The 25056-nt window shown below is 33.9% G+C and overlaps 1 long non-coding RNA gene across 1 annotated transcript; it reads left to right on the top strand.

Annotated features, from left to right (window-relative positions):
* Nucleotides 1-326: 326 nt before the first annotated feature.
* LOC140693771 (uncharacterized) lies at nucleotides 327-1477 on the top strand. The gene is made up of 2 exons (XR_012069468.1): nucleotides 327-534; nucleotides 1393-1477. It is a non-coding gene; the product is annotated as an uncharacterized lncRNA (long non-coding RNA).
* The last annotated feature ends 23579 nt before the right edge of the window (nucleotides 1478-25056 follow it).

Here is a 25056-nt window from a genome sequence, read left to right as displayed (position 1 = left end):
CCATAACTTTAAAATTATTTTATATATTTTGTGCATTATTTATACTCTGTTCATCAATGTTGTATAAATTTGTGTACAAAAGTATGGAGATTTGTTTTATTTCATAGGCCCCAGCATTAATTATTTAAAAAGATTTTTTGGGGTAATAATTGCAGATCACACTATAAAAAAAGGCATCCTATATGTTTCATTTTAACTGGATGAATGAGAAGTAAACACTGGCTGAATGTTACACTTGACTTGCTAGGAGACCAGTCGTTTTGTGATGTCACATCTACTCAAGTTGAGAACCATTGTGATGGCCTAGTAGTTTATCTGTGCAGGCCTGCCAGAGCAGCATATGAAGCTGCAGTGCTCAAAATCATTCAGATTAGAAAAGTAGCTGTAGAAAAAGGTATTTGAGATGGCAAATATTTCTTCAGAATTTCAAGATAGGTCTCATAACGATGGACCAACTGGTTCAGGAAACTCCGGAAGATCTGTATTGTGTGATCCAACAATCTCTGGGGACTTGTCTTGAGGTCTATGATTGAAGTAAGTGATTTTCAGAATTTGTCTGAAGAATCCTTGTTTAAAAGTCCATGTTACACATATTGTGTCTCTGAGCTAGATGAAGATAATGATTTTCGTTCTCTGACATTTCCAAGAAAAATCTGGAAAATGGCCGGGAGTTATCAATTTAAATCCAACTGGTGGGATGATAATGAAACTTCCATAGTGATTGATGAAGTTGTCTTAAAGAAGGAAGTTTTGGAAAGAAAGTCCCCTTTCAGAGTATTTGAAACTGGAAGTATGAAAAGTTTAGTTAGACAGCTTAACATTTATAAGTTTAGGAAAGTGCAGCAGAATTTTTAAAGATCTGCTTGTCTAGCTGACTTTCTAGCAGAAGAAAAAGAAGTCTCTCTTTTAAGCAAGGTATTCAGTAATTGTAGTTACGACTTGGTAACTTATATATAAAATTTTATTTTGTACATCGATCTATGGTAATGTAAATGTAAAACTAGAGTTTGAAAACTGTATAAAACTACAAATGCTAAAATTCTTTATTTTTTCAAAAAAATGAGGACAGAGCCTTAAGTATTCCAGATTGTGTGAAACTTTCCTAGCAACTAGGAATCTTACGAGAAATCTAAATAAAGGTATTAAAGCCGCTTTTAAAAAGTGGCTTTCACCGTTACTGCAAATGCTAGCTTCTTAAATTTGAATACTTAAATATTATTTAAATGTGCATATTCCAAATAAGGAATTTCAAAACATAGTCAGCAATGTGCATATTTTGATGATATTATCTTAGCATAGTAAACGTGAAATCTGTGGTTTTGTAGGTTAGGCTTAATTTAGTCTTGTATTTTGGTTTAAAATATTACTAAAATCTTTCTCTTTTGGTTGTAGCTGCAGTTCTGCCATAATCCAAATCTTAAACGAGGCTGTCCCCAGCTTTTAGTGAGAATAAAAAGAAGAATTGGGATTAAAAATGTCTCTCTGGTATCTTCATTGGCTGAAGATTTCAAAAAGAAGCACTTTAAAGCAGGGGGTAACGTGCATAATGATAATTTTGATTTTGTGGTTGACACTAGAGGAGAAAGTGCATTTTTACTTTCTGCAAATTTAAACATGCCTCTAATAAGGAAGCCCTCTTCTAGCCACATAATAGGAGATACAACTACCTTGATCAGAGGTGATTTTTCTCCTCCATTTTCAATGTCAGTTAGATCATCAGAACAATATTGCAATGGATCAACGTGCTTTTTTAAATCAGTTGACCACTGCCCACAGGCACTCTCAAAGCAGCTACACTGAAGCAAATGGCCATGTTGTGAACTTCATTACATTTACAATATCTACTTCTCAGTACAGTACCTTGTCTCCCATACTGAGCAATCATGTTTGACTAATGGTGGAGCCTTCTAATTTTCCATATAGTTATCACAACATATCTGCCAATGACGGTCGTTTTTCTCAACTTCAACCAGGGAGCAAACCATGGTTACCAGTGACATTGATAGCTGATACATCAGCTACCTCTCTTTCAAGGCCAGCTCATCAGCCATCTTCATTTTATGAACGTCATCCTAAACACAACTTATATACCAGACGACTACCATATTATGCAGGATAACAAAGATTAATATTGATGGTGGCAAATGCCGACAACTATATGCAATTTTCTTATTTGAACGATAAACATACATGTTTACCTGTATTTTTGATATTTTTTTTAAAATAAAGAGTTAAACGGGAGTCTATGATATCATTTAAAGAAAAAGAGATATTTGATTGATATGATCACTTGATGGAACAATATGGGAGTAAATTTAAATAATTTCTTGTAAGCAGGAAGAGAAAATGGAAGAATTTGGAAAAAGACTGAAACATGGAGAGAGGGAAAGTTATTAGTGTTTTCTGGTTCATCCTGGAAAGTATGAAAAGTGTTAAGTTCGGATAGGTTGGAACAGAAGATAATGCAGGAACTGGCCCAGGGAACATGGTCTCTATTATGTCATCCCTGGAATCATGAAGGTCACATGATATAGTCTCAGATGGTACATTCAGCATGTGGAAGAAATTAAGAAGTAATTTTATCTATGGTCTTCTTTGTGCTGTTCTCAAAGCATTCCAATTGGTGCTTTCATTTCCTGCCCTAAATATTCTATGCTATAATTTCTAGTCAATACCTTATGTTGCTTTTATTTCCAACCAAGGACAAACTTATATCCTCAGGGTGGCTCTTAATGCCTTTCCAACTCTATGCACACAAACTGAACTTAGTTAAGTCATTCGTTTATAAATCTGGCATCTGACTACCTTGGCATATGTTTATGTTTCACTGTATCTGGAGATACATCCAGGAAAATGCTTGTCATATATGTAAGCTCCAACCTCGCAAATTTTGCTCCAGCTAATCCTTGAACTTATGTTCTTCTATTACCTAATTAGACTTTCCCAGTCTCAGCACAGAAACCACTTCCTCCAGATGTTTTCTGTCTATCCCCCTTTCCTTGTCTAACTTGGATACCAACACAGTAAGCACAGCACATGCCACAGGATGCATTTTAGTATTTAGTGAATGAAAAATACATGTTGACTTTAAGCATAATCTACTTTCCTGAGACAGCAAATCTCTCATGGTTTTCAAACTATTTCATTTTTGTCTTTACTCTTCACCACAAACTAGCTCTTTTCATAGCCCAAGGACTAGTCACTCAAGACAGTAATTCGAGCTAGGTAAAGGAGACAAAGTATTATTTTCTTCTTAATTCATGCCTCCAGTGGCCTAAAGCATTCAATTCTCATTTGCTGGATTATTTCCTGTCTCTTCATCACCCACCCACCAATAAGTAGCTGATTCTCTTCCCCATACCAAAAAATATACTGCCTTCTAATTAATTTACTTCTTAGAATCAGAGCTTTATCCAGAAGAGACAGTGTCATTGCAAACATTTAATGCAGGATTATACATCCCACATAAATTGTGCCCCTTCTAATCTTCACACAGGCAGTATCTAAGAGGTAATAGACCCTTGGTTGGAGTGGTTGTGTTCAGTAACCAAATTGTAACCTAAAATGTGTGGACTAAAAAGAGGTGAGGGTGGTAGTATTAAAAATTTGTCCAACTGCAAGAATACCAAATTTATACAGATATTAGGAAATATAAAATATTCGTGGAAGACTTTGACTATTTCCCATTAATTTAAAATAAATGGTGAACATTTTCAGAATGTGAATTGCCCTGAAATGCTGGAAAATTGTAGGCAAGGTCAGGGAGCCTAAGGCTTCTGCTCACAACCATGCAGCCAGTGTTAGCTGATAAGACTGGAATGGCAACACTGAATACTGAAAAAGTGTCACCAATTGTGAATAAGCCTTTGATAATCTGGAGAATGGGCAAATGGGTCAGGTTAAGCTCTAGCGACATCCCACCAATATGATTTTACCAAGAGAAGAAAGGAGCCCACTTGCAGCAGGAGATCTGTGTCTGGACAGCAGTGGTTGTTCCTAAAACAGAAACATCAAGCTTTTAAGTTTGTCAGCTCAACTATGATGGTGACTATTTTTTGCTTACATTAGCAGTCTGGGTTTCAGTTGGGCTGGTTCACAGCTAGTTTCGAGCTCTCTTATCACACAGTGGGTCTTACTGTGATCATCATAACAAGGTTCTATACTGATAAGTCAAAAGCTACACTTTACTTTAAAAATTAGAATTCCTAAAGAAGAATATTGTTTGTTTGTCCATCTGTAGTTCTCTACCTGGGAAAACCTAGAGTATTGGCAAATGTACAAAAGTTGTCTGGTGTGTGAAAACTATTCTCTGAGCTCTGACCACTGAATTCTTCCCACTAAATACTACAAATCTGTCTATCACTGTGTGTGTGTGTGTGTGTGAAGTTGGACTGTTAAGCAGTAACTAAGTTTATCTTAGTTGAGTCATCAGTGAATTATTCCTCTGCTTCTGGCAGAATCTCTGTGAATTAAGAGTTTCATTTTGCCATCAGATTTTCTTCCGATCAGGGAGAGGTAGATTATATTTCTCCCAGTATACTAATTGTTACCTGTTCATTGAATCCCAAGCTAATGCTAGGGCCAAGCCACTGAAACCTTGAATTGGACAGAGGCATATATATTCACCAGTCCCCAGAGCCCAGCACAGGACTGTGTGTCCTTCTTAATTTAAGTCTGTGTCTACTTTGTTTTCTTTTAATTCTCATTGTTGACACAACTTATTTTTTCTTTGAACACCCCTTGACTGATTTATATGGACTGAACCACTGATTTATTTCTTTTAAGCTACAAATTACAATAACATTTCTTTCCTTGGACTACCTGGATTAAAGTGAGCATAGTCATCATTTTGAAAGCAGTCCTCAGTCCTAAAAATGCAGAACCTTTACAGCTCTTTGTCCAGCACTTGAGCCAGAATGTTTGTTGTTGATCTCAGGGATTATCCTCACATTTCCTTATGCAACCATGAGAAAACAGCACATTGTTATCCAAAATCAAGTCTTTGTCAGTATTGCTTTCCCATTGCAAAACAGTTAAGAATTGTAGGAGTTCTGAGATTTAAACATGCTTAGATTTTTAGCAACCTAGCATTTTCATATTTTACAGATGCTCTCGTGGAGATGAGACTTTTTGTCTGAGACAGTGAACTTTATCACTCACAGCGAAAGCAGCCAGGGTTAATATTTGTATCCATTCCCTAATCTCAGATGAATACACAAAGTGAAATTTTGTTGCCTACAGAAAGTGGGCTGTTAACATGAAGAAAGATTTAGGCATTTTAAAACACTATTTTTATTAGTATCTTTATGTATAATTTATTAGAATCACTTATTTATTAGTATCTTTAACTAGGATAATATATCATGACTAAAGATTACTTGCTGCAAAAAGAATCAAGGGAAATGACATGGGAAAAAGTGACCATTGACTTTCCATTTTTTCTTCCACTTTTATTGAGACATAATAGGCATAAAACATTGTGTAAGTTTAGGTGAACAGGATAGTGATTTGATTTACACGTGTCATGAGATAAATATCATAGCAATTTTAGGGAGAATTCTTTATCTCATTTAGATGCAATTTTAAGGAAATACAATTTGTCTTTTGGTTGTGATGAGAAAAATTATGGTCTACTCTCTTAACAACAATGATATTGAACATAAAGCAGTATTAACTGTAATTTTCATGTTACTATGGGGTATCCCTAGAACACGATTCTTTTACAGCTGGATATTTATAGCTTTTGAGTTCATTAATCAAATCCTACTTTCCCAACCCCTGCCTCTGTTCACTACAAATCTAATTTTTTTCTATGTGTATGTTTGTTTGTTATTGAAGTGTACATTAATCTATAACACTGTGTTAGTTTCTCTTTCACAACATACTGTTTGCTGTATTTAATATATTTCAAACAGATTACCAAATATATCTAGTTGTGATATGTTGCTCTTTAAAGATATTTAATAGTTTTTGGCTGTTCCCCATACAGTTCATTTCTTGTCCCTGACTCATTTAATTTGCAACTGGAAAATTTTCTCTCTTAATTTTTTCAACTTTTCATTTTCTCACCCCATTTCCCTCCTTCTTGTGAACAACCTGTTTCTTTCTATATGTATAACTCCATATCTGTGTTTTTATGTTCATTTGTTTAAAATTCAAGTATGAATAAAATCATTCAGCATTGTCATTCACTTCCTGACTTATTTGACTTAGCATATTACCCTCTTGATCAACCCATTTGTTGCAAAAGGCAAGAAATTATTCTTTTTAGAGCTGAGTAAAAACCCATTTTATTTTTATGTGTGTGTATATATATATAGTTCATATATATATATAAAGTGCGTGTGTATATATATACATATAGATAAATCTGTACTTAAGATGGGTAGATATAAAAATTATATAAACACAATTTCTTTATCCATCATGTATTGATGAGCAATTAATTTGCTCCTATATCCTGTCTATTGTGGATAATGCTGCAGTGAATATAGGGTTGAATTTATCTTTTCTAATTAGTGTTTTTATTTTCTTGGAATAAGTATCCTGATATGTATATGTTGGATTATATTTCATTTTTAATTTTTAGATAAAGCTCCATGTTGTTTTCCACAGTGGAAGCACATATTTACATTCACTCCAGCAGTGCATCAGGGTTGTTTTTCTAACATCCTAACCAACAGTTATGTTTGTTATCTTTTTCATAGTAGTCATTATGACAGGAGTGACATAAAATCTCATTGCGTTTTGGACTTGCATTTTTCTGAAGCTTAGTGATGTTGATCGGTTTCACGTGCCTGGTGGTTACCTTTCCCAACTGTATATTCATTTTTTGTAATGGGCTTAATGACAATAACTGTCTCATTTCATTTTAAGGCATTCTGTTGTGTGCCATTATTCAGTTTTTTCTGTGCCACTACCATATTATTTTTAATACTGTAGCTTTGTATTAAAGTTTAAAATCAGGGACATAGATGCATCCTCTTTGTTCTTTGTTAAAGTTGTTTGTGTTTTTAGTTTGTTTGTTTTCTTTCCTTTCCTTTTTCTTAGTGATTTCATCTCTTTTCGGTTTACATGTAAATTTTAGAATTATTTATTTTAAGTGTCTGAAAATGCCCATGGTATTTTGATAGGCACTGAATTTAATTTGCGTATTTTGTTGGCTAGTACTATCATTTAAACAATAATTTTTCCTCATCAATGAACACATGATATCCTTTCATCTGTTTGCATTAACTTCAATTTCTTTTATAAATATTTTATAGTTTTCTGAGTACAGGTTTTTTACCTCCTTGGTTGGATACATTTCTTGATTTACTTTTTTTGTAATGCAACTGTAAATGTGACAGTTCCCTCACTTTCTCCATCTGTTAGCTTGCTGTTAGTGTGTAGAAATGCAAGATTTCAGTATGTTAGTTTTACATTCAGAAATTTTACCAAATACATTGATAAGCCCTAGTAGTTTTGTGGCACCATTTTTAGGATTTCTGTTTACAGTATGCCATTTTCAAACAGATACTTTTACTCCTTTTCTTAATTATCTAAATTTTATTTACCTTTATTTTGGATAGCTATGGCTAGAATTTCCATACTATACTGAATAAAAGTGGTAAGAGTGATCATTCTTCTCTTCTTCCTGCTCTTACTGGAGATGCTTCCAGCTTTTAATCAGTGAGTGTCATGTTAGATGAATTCTTGTCATATAAGTCCTTAACTGTGTTGAGGTATGTTTCCTCATGCCCACTTTGAAGAGAAATATAATCTTAAATAGATACTGAAATTGTCAAAACATTTTATGACTCTATTGAGGTGACCATATAATTTTTATTCTTCAGGTTGTTTGTGTGGTGTATTATACTGATTAATTTGTGGGTATTGAATCACTTTTTCATCCCTGGAATAAAATGGACTTAATCATAATGTATAATCCTCTTAATATATTGTTATATTTGCTAACAATTTAGTGGTGATTTTTGCATCTATGCTTATCAGTAGTATGTAACCTGTAATTTTTTGAGGTATTTGTTCCAGCTGTAGTAGCAATGTGATACAGAAATGTGGGGTAGAAAGCCTCCTTTCCTCTCGAAATTTTTGGAATTCTCTGAGAAGTATAGTTGATAGCTCTTCTTTAAATGTTTGGCAGAAATCACCTGTGAAGATGTTAGGCCTGGAATTTTGTTTCTTGGGAGTTTTTTTAAATATTTATTCAATTTCATTAGTGATAATCTGTTCACATTTTATTTATCATTCTATTCTGGAGATTAAGTCTTTCTAAGAAATTGTCCATTTGTTCAAGTGTTTCCATTTTATTTGCATATAATTTGTTGTATCAAATTACGATGCTTTGTATTTCTTAGATATAAGCTGTAATTTCTCATTTATTTCTGAGCTTACTAATCTGTAACTCTTTTTTTGCTCATGTGTCTGGTTAAAGTTTACAAACATTATTTATCTTTCAAAAGCCATTATTTAGATTGATTAAATGTTTATATTTTTAATCCTTATTTTATTTAATTATATTCTGTACTTTCAGCTGTCTTTCCTTCTACTGACAAGTTTTTTTATTATTATGTGACATCTTTTGGTTGTAAGAATATGTTATAAGAGAGAAATGGTTCTTATTTGTATAAGTGGGATTATTTGCTATAAGCATCCCTATTAATACTGCTTTTGTTACACCCCATGGATTTTGTTTTTGTTGTCATTTTTCTTTATATATTTTTTCTTTGATTTATACAGCAATCCAGTTGTTGTTAATATTGTATAAATTATCCTCCACACTTTAGTATTTTTCTCAGGTTTTTTCTTTAAGTAAATTTCTATTCTCACAGAATACATAAGTTTTTTCACCAAACAAGGAGAAAAATAATAAAATTTATACATACAACTGAAAGACACAAATTTTCTAAAATTATTTTCAAAAATGAACAAAGCTGTGTGTAATACCCTACCTGAGTTTAGAACATACTACAAAGCTACAGTAATCAATACATCAAAATATGGCAATTAAAGAAACACATAGATCAATTGAACAAAATAAAGTGTCAGAAAATAAACCCACAAACATATGGTGAATTAGTGTACAAAGAACGAGGCAAGAGTATACAATGGAAAAAAGGCAGTCTCTTCAACAAGTAGTTCAGAGATAACAGGACAGTACATGTAATTGGAAGATGTAAGAGCACTTCCTTTAATAGTAGAAAAAATGAGATAGAAATGGATTAATTTCCTAAATGTAACGCCTGAAACTGTACAATTTTTGACCAAGAACATGAGCAGAACTGACTTTGAGATAAATCATAGCAATCTTTATTTTTGATCTGTCTCCAAATTAAACAAAAATACTAATAGTTACAATTTTTATTTACTGAGGAAAAAATAGATGTACTATGTGATACAGGGATTCTATTTCTTGTATTAGTGTGAAGTGCAAAATCTTTTGCAGAGCAAAGGGAACCTTCAACAAGACATATGATAACTGACAGAATAGAGGGAAGAATTTCACACAATGGGACCAACAAGATGTTAATATCAATAATATATATATAGCATATTAGATTCAATATTTAAAAATAAAGACCCCAAATTAAAAACAGTTAAACAATTTTATGGAAACTTTTCAAAAACACACATGTGGATGATTTTCATGCTCATAAAAAGAAAGACAACTTTGCTATTCATTAGAAAAACATAAATCCAAACCAGAATGAAACATAATTTTACAGCAACCAAAATGGCAATTAACAAAATGTCTACAAATGACAAACATTAATAAGAATGTCGATAAGATGGAACCCAGGTACACTGATGGTGAAAACGTAAATAGATGCATCCACTATTATAAAACTGTGGACAGTGCTCAGAAAACTGGAAATAGAAGCATTATCTGTTGCAACTCCTGTTTTCAGTATAAATCTGAGAAAAAATGAAAAGATTATCTTAAAAGATATATTACCCCAAATGTTCTTAACATCATCATTTATAATAGCCAAGGATAGAAGCACAACTCAACTGCCCATCAACAGATGATTGACTGAAGTAGATGTGAGATATTGATAACATAATAAATACTTCATCATTGTACATTAAAAAGTAAAATTCTGCCATTTGGAACAATGTGACTGGACCCAGAGGGTGTTGCATATAGGAAAATAAGTCATACAGGGAAAAACACTCTATGTTGTCACCTAAATGAGGAAAACAAAGGTATAAGAGAAATAATCATTAAAAAACAGAAAAAGAATGACATATATATGTGTAGTGTACCAAGTAGTGGTTTCCTGTGGGGAAAGGGAAGAAGGATGGAGAACACAGAAATGTGCAAGGTACAAAAAGAAATTAGAGAACTGAAAGGGCTATATTTACAGCATGGAGAATTATTTTAATAATTTAATTGATTTTAAAGAGATTATAGGGATATATTTTAGTAAAATGTGCATGTAGGTGGGAAAAACATTGAAGAAAATAACCCAGGAAAATCAAAATATTTTGTAGTACTATGACATTAAGGGAGGTGTTTTGTTCATTTTCTTTATTGTTCTTATATGTCCTAATTAGAATTTAAGCTTTTAATTGAAAAGGTATATACTTTTAAAAGTGACATAAGTTTAAAATATTTTTGTCTCTCCCCTTATATCTACAGTCATTAAAACGTTCATATCTGAACAAAAATAACTACAACACAAAACAATACTCCAGAACACATGTGAACAGGTGAAGTTTGGTGGACTAAAACACACAAAGGAGGCTGAACTGAGGAAAGAGCAGATTTGGTGTCTGCAACCAAGGCCACCTGAATAGGATATCTGAGTCCACAAGTTCAGAGAACGCAGTAGAAACAGAGTTTCAGTGGTTCACAGCTTCAGCCTCCAACTGTACCAGTACTCATGATCACAGGTAACTAGGAGGGAGCCACAATGGAGACAGAATTTCCATCCTTCAGACACTCAGACATTTATGAAACTGTCCCTACTCCCCATTCATAGTGGTGGAGACAATTTACCTTGCAACACTGGACATGGCAAAGGCACTTGTATGATTCCAAATACCCATCTGTCTTTACAAATTTCCTCAGTGTGTACACTGATTCTCAAGGGATATCAGATAAAAGGAAGGGTTCTCCATCCCAGTGACAACAGCGGCATTAATTACCGGAAATTTCTAAGAAGTGACAATGAAAGCACATCTTTTATCCAGACAGTAGCGACTGGAAAGTGCTATATTGAAATATTATCAGAGGTAGCTCAGGTAAGTAAAATGAAAAATTGTGCAATATTGCAAGCTACCAGAAAACGTAAGCAAGGACTCCAACTCCCAATCTGTTATTAAGTGTCATCAGAGCAATAATTTATCAAGATCATGACCAATCACAGTAACATTATAGGGCACGCTAACTCACAGATAGACACACACAGACACCGAGTCAGACACAGACACACATGCACACACACATGCACCTGCACACACACACACACAATGTCAACCCTGCAGCAAACAAACTTCAAGCCATGATATATTGCTATATAACTAATAGAGAATCCAAATAGGTGTCATACAGAAACTCAATACAAAATACATAACTAAGAAAGCAGTTTAGTGAGCTCAGGAATAAATGAAATGATAATAAGGAATACATTACCTAAGAGACTGAAACTATAAAATAACCAAACATTACTGGAGGACCAGGAGAATTTAATAAATGAGATGAAGAATGCAACAGAAAGCATTGGAAGTAGACTGTCTTTGTGGAAGAGAGATTAGCAAACTCACCAATACAAAACTAGAAATGATAGGAGAGGGCAGAGATTCAAGATATTAAAAAGTGAGGAAATTCTACAGTAGACATCAGACTTCCTCAGGAAGTGCACATTAGAGTGTAACCCTGGAGAGAGAAGACAGAAGGCAGCTGATGGTTTATTTAAAGAAGTAATAGTCGATAACTTCCTGAACCTGTGTAAGGAACTGACATACAAGTCTGTGAGCCAAAAAAAACCAATAAATTTAAGACAAAGGGACCTCCTTCAGGATACGTTATATGCAAATTGGCAAGTCAATGAAAGAGTAAAATTTTAAAGGCAGCCAAATAAGTTATGATAATCTACAAAGGAACCACCATTAGTCTATCGGCAGAATTCTGAGCAGAAAACATATGCCAAGGGTAAATAAAATTGTATTTTCAAACTACTGAAATAAGAAATCACTCACCCAATAATACTTATACAGTTATCACTCAGATATAAAGTGAAAGTAAAGACTTTAACAGACAAACAAAACCTGAATTAGATGAAAAATCAAAACCGAGACATCTTATAAGAGGTGTAGAAAAGAAGTATTCTAAGAAATATAAAATGGCAGAAATATGCAAAACATTGAACAAAATTCTAAGAAGAGTCCATGAGAAAGTTGCAACTTTTTTTTTGGTTATGTTATTAAATGCTACTATACTATATGGATTAAAGAGAGAAAAATAAGAAATCAAGGGCAATAGATATAGATGCTTCAAACTAGTATCATGTTCAGAAGTTTAAAAGAAATAATTTGAAACAGAAATTATAAAAAGTAAAGAATAAAACAAAACAATATTTAAGAAAGATTCTATCAACGGAGAAAGGACTAAATTATACATAATATGTTTTATTTTAATTGAAGTACAGTAGATGTATAATATTGCATAGTTTCAGATGTACAGCATAGTGATTCCAACCACTTTGTAGATTATATTGCATTACAAATTATTACAATAATTGTAACATAAAATTATTTTAAGCTATTGTGTTTAATTCCCTAATCTATACAGATTACCCTTGTTGCTTCTCTACTTAATATATACTACTTTGTATCTGTCAATGTTGTACCATTAAATTCTCTTTCCCTTCCACTTTGGTAAATATAAATTTTTCCCATATCTTTGAGTCTGCTTAAGTCTTGTCTATCTAATCTCTTTTCCTCTCCATCATGTCTCTATCTATCTCTCTATCTCTCTCTATCTATTATCTATCTATCTATCTATCTATCTATCTATCTATCTATCTATCTATCATTTATCTATATATCTATTTATCATGTATCTATGTATCTATACTTCTATCTATTTATCTGTCATATATCAATAAATAGCTATAGATAGATGTACACAGATATTTGATATTCTTTAGATTCCACAGATAAATTAAATTATATACTTTTGTCTTTGTCTAAGTTAATTCACTAAGCACAATATTTACTAGGTCCTTTCATGATGCTGAAATAGCAATGTGTTATACTTTTTCATGGCTGGGAATTATTCCATCGCATATGTATAGAAACATCATATCTTCTTAAGTCCATAGTCTACTGTGGACTCTTGGATTGCTTCCATGTCTTTCATATTATAAACAGTGCAGTTGTGAACATTGGTTCATCTCAGTTCAGGGGGTTTTCCCCAGATTTTTCCTAGGAGAGTTATTACTGGGTCATATGGTAGTTAACTTTTTAGTTTTTAAACAAATTTGAATAATTTTTTCCTTAGAAGTTGTACAAATTTACATTCCTACTAAGAGTATACAAGAGATTTCTTACCTCCACATCGTCTCCAACACTTACTATTTGTAGACTTTGATAATAGCTGTTTGACCAGTGTGAAGTGATAAATCATTGTTGTTTTGATATGCAATTATGTAATAATTAGTAATATTGAGAAATTTTATCACTTTCCTTTTACTCATCTGAATATTTTCTTTGGAAAAATATTAACTCAGGTACTCTTCTTTTGTTTTTGATTGGGTTTTTGTTTTTCATCTTGAGCTGTGTAACCTAAATCCATGTTATATCTATTAACCTACATTTATTAACCCCTGGTCACTTGCATTGTTTGCAAATATGTTCTCCAATTACATAGGCAATGTTTTCATTTCCTTGATAGTGTCCTGAGCTGTGCAGAAATTTTCAAGTTTGTTTAGGTAACACTTGCTTACTTTTGCTATTATTTCTTTTACCTTAGGAGACTGATATAAGAAAATATTCCTATGATGTATATCTAATAGTGTATCACCTATACTCCCTTCTAGCACTTTTATAGTATCAGGTCTTACATGTAGGTCCTTAATACACTTGGAATTTATTTTTGTATACGATCTCAGGGAAAGCTTTCATTTCACTGTTTTACATGTAGATGTCCAGATTTCCCAACACCATCTATTGAAGTGACTGTCTTTTCTCCATTGTGAACTCTTGCCTCTTTAATCATTGATTCATTGCTCATAGGAGTGTGGAATTTTTTCTAGGCTCTCTATCTCTTTTTATTGATTATATCTCTGTGACAATGCCATACTGTTTTTATTACTGTAGGTTTTTAGTATAGTGAGGTATCCAGGAGGGTTATACCTAAAGATTTGTTGTTTTTTCTCAAGATCATTTTGGCAATTTTTAATGGTTTCATGTAAAATTTAGAGTCATTTATTTTCTTGTTCTGTGGAAAATACTACAGCTTCATAACAGTAATTGCACTATATCCTTAGGTTCCTTTGTGTAGTACTGTCATGTTAACAATATGAACTCTTTCAATCCAAGAGCACAAGACATCTTTCCATTTCTTAGAATCATTTTTAATTTCTTTGTCAATTTTTTTATAATTTTCAGTGTGTAGATTTTTCACAAATGTGGTTACATTTATTCCAAGATATTCGGAGGAATGGGGTTTTAAATATTATTGCTTTCAACGTCAATTTTATGGTATCTCATGATTAATGTGGACAAATGCAAGAGACGTCTTTACATTAATCCTGTACTCTGTTCCCTTGATGAAATTATTTTTTTGTTCATAATAGTAAGTGTGGAGCCCTTAGGACTCTCTGTGTAGATTTTTATGACTTCAGTACTGGTGATGATTTTGCCTCCTTCATTCCATTTTGTGTTTCTATAATCCTTTTTCTTTTCCTTTTCCTTTCTTCTATTACAATTGAACAGAAGTGGTGAGAGTAGGAATCCTTGTCTTGTTCCCGAATTTACCCAGAAGGCTTTCTGCCTTTCCCCTGAGTAATATAAATTGTTATAAATGTCCTTTAGTATGTTGAGAAATGTTCCCATTGTACCTACTTTCATGAGAGTTCTGATGATGAATGTATGTTGAATTTTGTCAAATGCTTTTTCTTTGTGTATTGACATGGTTTTGTGAATTTTGTCCTTCTTTTATTAGATATGTGTCATGCTGCTTGACTTGTGTATGTTGAACCGTCCTTGTGACTCTGGAAGGAATCCAACTAATCATCATGTATAATCCTTTCTATGTATTGCTGGATAAATTTGTTGAAGTTTTTCGAGGATTTTTGAATCTCTATTCATCAAGGGTATTGGATTTTCATTTTCATTTTTTTTTGGGGGGATTGTCTTTGACAGGTTTTGTTATAAGGGTAATGGTGGCCTCATGGAATAACTTTGGGACTTGTCCTTTCTCCTTCATTTGTTAAACTAGTTAGGGGGAAACGGGTTTTAGTGAAGCAATCCAGGCATTTTGTTTAAAGGGTGTTTTTAAAATTATAAAATTTAGTTAACTTATACTGATTGCTCTATTCAAGTTCTCAGTTTTCACTTTATTCAGTCTTGGCAGGCTGTACGTTTTTAGAAATTTGTCCATTTCTTTTAGGTCATCCTGTTGGTTGTCACGTAACAGCTTATAGTGCTTTCATAATCTTTTTTGTATTTCTATAATATCAGATATTCTCTCTACTGTTTAATTTCTCATTTTGTTTGTGTGCAGTCACTGTATTTCTTGATAAGCCTGGCTAAATGCTTTCCTGTATGTTAATATTTTAAGAAAAATTAAAGCTGTTGATTTTATGATTTGTAATTTATTTTTCAATTTTTTATTTATTTTCAACCTAATCATTAAAGATTTCTCATTCTACTGCATTTGGGTTTTGTTTGTTCTTCTTTCTTGTGATTTTGGGTAGTATGCTTGGACTTTTGTATGGGGTCTTTCTTGTTCCTTGTAAAAGGCTTCATTTGTTCTCAGTTTACCTCGTAGATTTGTCTTTGTTGCATCCCATACGTTTTATGAAGCTGTGTTTTCATTGTAATTTGTCTCCAGGTATGAATTTATTACTCCTTTGATTTCATCATTGAACTTGTTTTATTGTATTTTTTTTAAAAGATGTGGTTTTACCTCATGTTTGTGTTTTCCTATTCTTCTTTCTAGAGTTGAGGCAAAGCTTCATACTTTTGTGTATGGAAAAATACTTGTTATAATCTATATTTGCTTAAAATTCCTGAGGCTTATATCATGTGATAATATGTGATTAATTCCTTAGAGAACATCCTGTGCATACTTGAAAAGTTTATATGTTCTGCTTTTCTAATGCAGTGTCCAATATCTCAGTTAGGTTCAAATGATTTAATATGCAATTAAGACCTCTGTTTTCTAACAGATATTCTTTCTGAATGATCTGATCATCAGAACAGTGAGGTGTTAAACTCATCTACTATTATTGTTTTATAATGAATTAATTCTCTCATGTTTACTAACATTTCTTTTTATATTTAGGATCTATGCTTTTGGGCCATATATAATTTAATGGGCATAATTCCCAAATTTTTTTCTTGATGTATTTTTCTTTATATAATCTCATATCTCTTTCATTTTGGCTTTTATTTTAAAACGTATTTTGTATGAGTTGAGCATTGCAATCTGCACTTTCCTGTCAATTCCATGGAATATCTTTTCCATTTGTTTCCAGACTATGTTTATCTTCCACAATAAAGTGAGACTATTTGGGGTGGAGGCAAAGATGGTGGAGCAGAAGAATTCTCGTAGCACACCTTTCCCCACAAATGCACCAAGACTCACATCCACAGACCCACTCAGCTAACCAGAGAACCTGCAGAACTGTGACAGAACATTGTCCTCTTCAATAGATAAAGATGCAAAAAATCTGGTAGGAGAAAAGGAAGAAAGAAAGAAGAAAAGGCAAAACAGAGTGGGACAGGTACCACGGGTAGGGAGCAGCAAATAAGTACAGGTACTCATTCACTGTGTCTCCCCTCTCCAACTGAGAGATCGGCATGACAGAGGGGGCGCCTCCAAGGCTTGGACCTGTACAATGTATAAGTTGACTGACAGAACTAAGATAAACAGGTACAGAGGATCCCTGTGAGACCCAGCAAATGATGCAGTTTGAAGCTGGAGACAGGGCCATGCTGCCCGAGCTGGGTGGTTGATGTGGATGGTTGCACTGTGGCAGCACAGGTGAATGGAGAGCGTTTTGTGCCATGGCAGTGGGTGCACAGGGCAGAACAACCTGGTCTCTTCATAAAACAACAGTGCAGATGTGCACAGTGGGGGGAAGGGTGCATTCCCCATCTCTGAAATTCCTTGAAAGTTTGTAGGTGAAGAGAGCTGGGGCTCAGACCCAGCCACCATAGCTTCTGATGCTTTGCACCCAGGTGGCAGTGGGGGCAAAACTGCATCTACACCTAAGGACTTAGCAGCCTCAAGGGCCAGATAGAGACCTGACTACAGCCTGAGGCACATAAGATAATACTGTAATGGTTCCTCAGGGAACTTGTCCGCCAAGACAACAAGGAGCTGGATTTTGGCCCAGACCATGGACAGGGGAGTTCCACAGTCTTCCCCGAGCCCACTTCCAATGTGCAAGCCCGTGGCAGAGCATACAGGGGCACAGAGCAGCAGAGTGACCGGCACACATAGAGGGCGGGTGGCACCCCATGTTTTGGGCTGGAATGCAGCCCCTGACCATGGTGCTGGGAGAGGGCATGATGCCCAATCCTGCCTGGTCATTCTGCAACATCTGACTTTAGCATCGGGTGGGGCAGTGACAAGCCAGCCCATGGTAAAGAGAGCTGCACCTGAAGCAGTGTTGGGTGTTGGAGCGATCTGCTTGCTGACATGCCCTGGGAGCAGCACACATGAGGGCTCCAATGGAGGGCATCTGGAAACAGCAAGCTGAGCTTCCAAAACATGATGAATACCGAAAGATTTCACATTTAAAGTACACAGTCTCCAGGAGGACACTGACCACCTCCTCGTTTTAATCTGTTTTAACCGGTTCCATTCTCTATTACCCTCCTAACTTCTACTTCTTATGCAATTATATTTACCCCCATTTTCATCCCTTTGAAATTTTTAAAAATAATTTTATTATTATTATTTTTCAAAACTCTGCTTCAACCTGCTTTTCTATTATTCATTTTACAATGTCTTCAAAGCTTTATTTCTCCCTTCTTTAAAATTCTTTATATCTCTCTCTCTCTATTCTGTTTTGTAAGTTGTATTACTACATAAGCATAAGGTAAATAAACCCCTTTAGGGCAACAGTAGCTAAATGATACACCAGAAACCACAGTGCCAGAGAGGTAGGAGCAAGAAGAAAGAGCAGAGAAACCATTCCCAATTAAAATAACAGGAGAAATACTCTGAAAGGACGATCAGTGAAATAGACAAAGATAACTTAGTAGATCAAGATTTCAAAAAAGGAGTGATCAAAATACTGAAGCAAATAAAAGAGAGAGGGTTTAGAGATATAAAATATGTCAAAAATGAAATGGAAGCTATAAAGAAGAGCCAAGTAGAATAGGTAAACCCATTAACTGAAATGAGGAATGATCTAAAGGCATCGCAAAGCTGACTAGATAACAGAGAGGAACGAATTACTGACTTTGAAGGCAAGACAATAGAAAGCTTCCAATCAGAAGAGCTACAAGAGAAACAATGAGAAACAAATGAAAAAAGCATAAGGGACCTATGGCAGAATAGAAAGCATGCCAATCTTGGCATGATAGAAGTCCCAGAATGGGAGGAAAGATCAAAGGGGATTGCAAAGTTGTTTGAAGAAATCATGACTGAGAACTTCCCAAACTTAAAGAAGGAATCAGATATCCAAGTACAGAAAGCTCAGAGTGTCCCAAACAAGAAGAACCCAAATACACCCACACAAAGACATATAATTAAGATGGCCAGAGTCAGGGATAAAGAAATAATCCTTAAGGCAATAAGAGCAGGGCAAACAGTGAGTTACAAGGGAATCCCCATAAGGCTCCCAACTGATTTCAATACACAAATACTACAGGTCACAAGGGAGTGGCAAGATATATTCAAAGTCCTGAATGAAAAAAATTATATACTTTGACCAGCAAGGCTATCCTTTATGGTAGAAGGAGACATAAATTATTTCGCAGAGAAGAAAAAGCTACAAGAGTTTACAACACTAGACCCATGCTAAAAGAAATATTGAAAATTCTTCTCTAAAAAGAAAAGAAGCAGGAAGATACAGAAATGTGAATCTCACAGCTAGAAAGGTGATAAGTCATAAATTACAAATAAAATAAACAGAAAATTTTAAAACAAGACAAACAAATCATTGAGAATGGGAGAGGGAGGCAGGAAAACAGAGAATTTTTTTTTTTTTGGTCTTTCATTTTAAATTTTTTTTTTCTCGGTAGGATGGTTTGAGATCAAGTTACTATCAGTTTAATAAAAGCTGTTATAATAATGGTCTAAAAGACATATAAATAGAGGTAACAAGAAGACAATCCTTTTCAGGGAGTCAGTAAAGCTAAATAAAATTCATGTTAATACAAAGGAAAATTACCAGACCATAAAATGAAGATGAAAGGAAAAAAGAGGAAATACTAAATCAACTGAAAAATAAGGTGAAAATGGCAATAAAATCAAACCTATCATAAATTAATGTAAATGTTAATGGACTAATTGTTCCAGTCGAAAATAATAGAGTGGCATGCTGGATAAAAAAGCAAGAAACTTCAATATTGTGCATACAAGAGACCCACTTCAGAGAGAAGAACACATATAGGTTGAGAGTGAAACGATGGAAAAGGGTATTCCATACAAATGGAAAAGCAAAAAAAGCAGGTGTTTCAGTACCCACTACTGACAAAATAGTCTTTAAAACAAAGGCCATAAAGAAAGATAAGGAAGGACATTTTATAATGATTCAATGAGTGATACAAGATGAGGATAACACACTCGTTAATACATATGCACCAAATAGAGGAGCACCTAAGTACATAAAATAATTACTAACAGATATAAAGTGGGATAGTTATGGGAATCTAATCACATTTGGAGATTTCAACACTGCATTAATATCACTGGACAGATCACTGAGATAGAAAATAAATTAGGCAACAGAGAAGTTAAATAATACAATAGAAATATTACTAGTGGTGGATATTTTCAGAGCATTGTACTCCACAAAAAATAGGTTATACATTCTTCTGAAGTGCACATGGAATACTTTCCAGGTTTCATGATGTACTTGGGCACAAAAGAAACCTCAGCAATTTTAAGAAGATAGAAATTACATCAAGCATCTTTACTGAACACAATACCATGAAGCTAGAAATCAGCAACAGAGAAACGAAGGAGAAAAAAAGGAAAACACGGAGATTAAGCAGTATTTTATTAAAAAAACAATGGTTCAATGAAGAAATCAAAGCTGAAATGAAAAAGTACTTTGAGACAAAAGAAAATGAAAGCAAAATCACACAAAATTTATGGGACACAGCAAAACAGTGCTGAGAGGGGAGTTTAAAGTGATACAGGCCTTCCTCAAAAAAGAAGAACAATCTCAATTAAACAATTTAACCCACCAGCAGAATGAACTAGAAAAAGAAGAACAAAAAACCCCAAAAGGAAGCAGAAGGATGGAAATCATAAATGATGGGGAGGAAATAAATTAAATAGAGATTAATAACACCATAGGGAAAAATTCAATGAATCCAAAAGCTGGTTTTTCAAAAAAGTAAGTAAAATGAACAAACCTCTGTCCAAACTCAAATAAAAGAAAAGAGAGAGAGCACAAAATATCAAAATAAGAAAGGAGAATGGAGAAATTATAACAAATAAAAAAGAAATACAGAATACCACAGGAAAATATTATAAAATGTATATGGACATTAACTGGATAACCTAGAGGAGATGGACAAGTTTCTGAAAACATACTGTCCACCAAGACTGAATCAAGAAGAAACTGACACCTTGAGTAAGCAGAGCACTAGAAATGAAATCAAAATAGCAATAAAATCTCCCTAAAAATAGCAGCCCAAGACAGGATGGATTCAGTGTGGAATTTACAAAACATACAAAGAAGTACTCATACAAGTCCTTCTCAAAGTCTTCCAGAAGATTGAAAAGGAAGGAATACTCCCAAAGTCATTCTATGAAGCCAAAATCACCCTGATACCACAACCAGGCAAAGACACTACCAACAAAGAGGATTATAGGCCAATAACACTTATGAGCACAGACGCCAAAATCCTCACCAAAATAGTAGCAAAGAGAATCCAACAACACAGAAAAAAAGATTATACATCATGACTAAGTTGGGATCATGCCAGAGACACAGGGGTGGTTCAACATATGCAGATCAATCAGTTTAATACAGCACATCAACAAGAAAAAAAACCAAAACCACATGATCATCTCAATAAATGCAGGAAAAGCATTTGGTAAAATTCAACACCAACGTATGATAAAAACTCTCACAAAAGTGGGCATAGAGGGAACATATATTAGCATCATGAAAGCTATTGAAAACAAACCTACAGACAACATAGTACTCAATGGTGAGAAAGCCAAAATTTTCCAACTAAAATCTGGGACATGACAAGGATGCACACTATCACCACTCCAACTCAATATAATCTTGGAAGTCCTAGCCATAGCAATCAAACAAGAGAGTGAATTTAAAGAGATGCAAATTGGAAAGGAAGGGGTAAAAGTCTCACTATATGCAGATAATATGTTACTATATATAGAAAACCCTGCAAGATCCAGACAAAAACCACTATAGCTGATCGAAGAATTCAGCAAGTTAGCAGGTTACAAAATTAAGGTTTAAAATCAGTGGCATATCTTTACAGAAACGATTCAGATAATACTATAGAGCTACAGTCAACATGACAGTATTGCATTGGTAGGAAAACAAACATATAGCCCAATGGAACAGAACAGACAGCCCAGAAATGAATCGACAAACTTTTGGTCAATTAATTTTCGACAAAGGAGACAAGAAAATACAATGGAATTGAGACAGACAAATGATGTTGGGAAAACTGGACAGCAGCATGTAAATCAATGAAGTTAGAACACTCCCAATGAATCTAGAACACCATAAACAAAAATAAACTCAGAATGGATCAAAGACTTAACATAAGACAAGATATAATAAACCTCCTTGAGGAAAACATAGGCAAAATGTTATCAGACATAAGTCTCGAAAATCTTCTCGTAGAAGAAATAAAAGTAAGAATAAACAAATGAGACATAATGAAACTTACAATCTTCTGCACAGTAGAGAAACTGGAAGTGAAACAAAAAGACAACCTATGGAATGGGAAAATAATTTGCATATGAAACCGACAAAGGCTTGATATTCAGAGTATATAACCAGCACATCCAACTGAATAAGAATAAAATAAACAAACACAATCCAAAAATGGGCAGAAAACCTAAACAAGTGATTCTCCAAGGAAGACATACAAATGATCAAAAGACACATCAGAAAATGTTCAATATCACTGATGATCAGAGAAATGCAATTCAAAACTATAGTGAGGTATCACCTCACACTAGTCAGAATGGCCATCATTCAAAAATCCACAAATGAAAAGTGCTGTAGAGGCTGTGGAGAAAAGGGAACCATCCTTCACTACTGGTGGCAATGCAGTTTGGTGCAGCCACTGTGGAAAACAGGATGGAAATCCTTTAAAAGCCTAGGAATAGACTTACCTTATGACCCAGGAATCCCGCTCCTGGGCATAAATTCAGAAGGAACCCAAATCCAGGATGGCACTTGAACCCCAGTGTTCGTAGCCAACACTATTTACAATAGCCAAGGCATGGAAACAGCCTAAATGGCCATCGACCGTTGACTGGATAAAGAAGATGTTGAATATTTATACAATGAAATACTTGTCATCCATATAAAACGGCAACATAACACCATTTTCAGCAACATAGATGCTCCTGGAGAAAATCAGTCTAAGTGAAGTAAGCCAGAAAGAGAAAGAAAAATACCATATAAGATGGCTCATCAGTGGAATCTAAAAACAAAACAAAACAAAACAAAACAAAAAAAGCCCAAATTCAATACAGAAATAGACTCACAGACATAGAATTCAATGTTTTGGTTGCCAAGGTGGCGGAGTGTGGGGAGAGATAGAATGGGAGGTCAAAATTGTAGAATAGATTAACAGGACTGTACTGTATAGGACAGGGAAATATATAAAAGATCTGCAGCAGCTCACAGAAGAAAAAATGGGACAACAAATGTATATATATTCATTGTAACTGAAAAATTGTGCTCTATGCTGGAATTGGAGACAACTTTGTCTAATGACTGTAAAGCAATAAAAAAAAAGGAAAAACAGAATAAAAAACATGATCCTAAATATTACAGGTGCAAATATAAATTATAGAGGAAAAAAACTATTCAAAATTTTAGTAAAACCAAAGATTTTGTTTTATGTTTTCTTTTTAAGATAAGCAAAATCAAAAAACCTCTACCCAGGTGCATCATGAAGAAAAGAAAGATGCTCCAAAGAAATAAAGTCAGAAATAAAAGAAGAGAAATAACAATTGTTATCACAGTTATCCAAAAATTTGTTCATTATGTCTACAATTATATGCCAATAAACTTGACAAATTAGAAGAAATAGACAAATGTCTAGAAAGAGACAGAGATAAGGAGAAACAAATCATTTGAACAAACTGATTTCTAGAAGAAAGTTAGAATCTGCATTTAAAAAAATCTTTAAACATTGGTGCAGATTTAAACAGCTCCCGTGGAGAACTGAACAGAAATACAAAGCAGGACTTATACTCTTCAAACTATTCAAAAATAGTGAAGATGTGGGAAACTCCCAAATTAATTCTATGAAGCTTTCATCACCCTGATAGCAAAGCCAAGAAAGAAAGTACAGGCAAAGACAACTTCAAGCCAATATATTTGATTGATTTAGATGCAAATATTCTAAAAAAATATAATTAACAAACTAAATCCAGCAATATCAAAAATGAATCATGCACCATGATCAACTTGGATTCATTGAAGTGTCACAAGAGAGGTTCAACATACACAAATCATTCAGTTTGATACACCACAATATCAAAATAAAAGAGAAAATGATGTGGTTATCCCAATAAATCCTTCAAAAGCATTTCACAAAATTCAACATTTATTCATTGGAACAGCAACAACAGCAGCAACAACAACAACAACTACAACAGTAGAAACCTCTTATCAAACTAGGATTCAGGAAATATATCTCAACATAACTAAAGTCATTTATTACAGAACAACAGACAACAAAATATGCAAAAGTGAACAACTGAAAGCCAAATTATGGAATACGACAAGGATGCCCAGTCTCAGTATTTCTATTAAACACAGTATGGGAAGTCCTAGCAACAGCAAACGGCATAGAAAAAATTTATTCAAGTTGGATTGAATGCAGTAAATTTGTTATTATTTTAGATGAGATGATAATCTATATAGAGAACTCTTAAGATTCTCCACACCAGAACAACTAAAACTAATACAGACATTTAACAAAGTTGCATGATTCATTATTAATATACAGAAATTGTCATATTTCTTTACACTAACAATGAAATATTCCATAATTTTAAAAAATCCATATGAAATCAGATCAAAAAAATGAAAAACCAAGATAATAAAATCTAAAATTCACTGATAAATTGGATGATGATGCAAAGAAATGAAAAAAAATTTTAAGGTTTTAGTTTAGAGTAATTAATATTGTTAAAATATACATACTACAAAGTATGTCTACAGATATAAGTTGATTCAGATCGAACTACATGATATTTTCCACAGAACTAAAAACAGTCCTATGATTTGAATGGATCTTAAAAAGGACCAGAACTGCAAAAGAAACAATGAGGAAAAAGAACAAAGTTGGATGCATAACCCATAACCCTCCCAGATCTCAGACTATATTACAAAATACAGTAATCAAAACAGCACAATACTGGAAAACAAATAAACATCTATATCACTGGAACAGAACACTGAGGCAGAA

This window comes from Vicugna pacos, unplaced genomic scaffold (assembly GCF_048564905.1).
Source record: "Vicugna pacos unplaced genomic scaffold, VicPac4 scaffold_20, whole genome shotgun sequence".
NCBI lineage: Eukaryota > Metazoa > Chordata > Mammalia > Artiodactyla > Camelidae > Vicugna > Vicugna pacos.
This window is presented reverse-complemented; position numbering and strand designations above follow the sequence as displayed.